Source organism: Gossypium hirsutum, chromosome A01 (genome assembly GCF_007990345.1).
Source record: "Gossypium hirsutum isolate 1008001.06 chromosome A01, Gossypium_hirsutum_v2.1, whole genome shotgun sequence".
NCBI classification, from domain to species: domain Eukaryota; kingdom Viridiplantae; phylum Streptophyta; class Magnoliopsida; order Malvales; family Malvaceae; genus Gossypium; species Gossypium hirsutum.
Window position 1 is genome coordinate 19,940,252 of NC_053424.1, and position 1,864 is coordinate 19,942,115.

A 1,864-nucleotide genomic window follows, 5' to 3' on the forward strand; every position below is an offset into this window, starting at 1 on the left:
GTCGTTGTTGTTGCCAATATTATAAGGTAGCTGATTCATCTAATTTAAGAGTTAATACTTGGGATAGAGTTGTGAGATTTATATCTCTGTTATTTTTCGGACATGTTCATCGTATTCGTCCTATGTAATCTTTAATTTTTTTTCTTAATTTTCGTTACTTAAATTTGTTCGGTACTTCATATTTCTCTTCTACAAGATCAAAGAAGTAACTTTTTGGTGAAACACTTGCACATGGCATTTGCCGTATAGGGAACCCCAAAATCCAAAGGAAACAATGTTCTGTTTTCACCTCATGGTATGAGATCCTGATGTGTATCAGACAAAGGTGAAAGAATATAAAGATTTTCGCTGACAGAAGAGAGAAAATATATAATCTATAGGCGGGGTCAACAAAGAAAAAAAATTAAAAAGTTTTTGAAAAATTATGTAATTGGTAGTTGAAAACATTCCGGTATTATATAGTGTACAACATTACAATATAAAACTTTATTAAAAACATATTCTTATGGTGCAGTGTACTATACGCCACACTTCTAAGATGTCCTTTGTGTATGGCTCAAATTTTGCAAGGGTCCAATAAAACCAAACCCAAATTAAACCTAGCCCAAAATCCAACAACTTTCAAAGCCCAAACCTAAATGCACCTATCCAAACCTAAGCCCAATACCTAAAATAAAATAAAAAAATAAAAGAAATAAAATCCAAATATCTTTACTCCACTAAACCACTCCAACCACTCTAACCACTCCACTAAATCACTCCAACCACTCCAACCACTCCACTAAACCACCCCAACCACCCTACTAAACTACTCCACTAAACCACCCAACCACTTCACTTGCCTACAAAAAATTTATTTGTAAAATTTGGCTATAAAAGCCATTCAAGACTATGTTAGAAAGGGGGGTTTTTGTTTTTTGGAAAGGCTAGTTTTTTGAGATTAATCAAAGATCAAAGTAAAAGAGGTTTCTTTTGTCTATTCTCATCTTAAGTTCTTTGTTTGTTTATTGTTTTCCTTTCAATTTTATTTTGTTTTTTTTATACGAAAGTAAAAATAAAAGTAAGAAGCTTACCCATATTTTCATTACCGAAAAAGGTTTTTTTTGAGGTCCGGTCGCCTTGTACGGTGGCGTCGACGGCTGCCCGTGGGGGTCCGTGATCGAAGCAAAGCCGGACCAATGGCCGGATTTAGAAAAGAGGGAGAAAAAGAGTTGAGAACTTTGTTTTATTTTATTATTTTATTATTTTTACTATTATTTATATTATTATTATTTCTCATGTATATATTATTATTTATATTATTATTATATTATATATACCCTCTCCATATTTATTTATATTATTACTATCATTATTGTTACTTCTAGTATTTTTTATTTCTGACTACTATTATTATATATATATGTGTTATTGTTTGTATTATTATTATTATTATTATCACCCCTATTGTTATTACTTTACTTTTGTATTCTAATATATTATTAATATTACTCATATTTTCATTATTTTTGCTATTACTATTATTGTTATATATTAGTGTATATTTTTATGTATATATATTTATATATAGTATTGTTTTTTATTACTTTAATTTAATATTTTTATTATATTTGCTTTTTGTATTTCTATATTTATTATTATATAGTAGTGTGTATTTCTATTATACACATATATATATTTTTATATATAGTATTATTATTTACTTTACTTTAATATTATTATTATTATCATTATATCCAACCCAATAATAATTCTTTCATAAAAGTAATATTCCGTATTTGGTAATTCGAGACAATCGTGCCCTAACTTACTGGGTTTCGATTTTTCTCCTTTAACCTAAATAACGAAATACTCTTTTAAATCG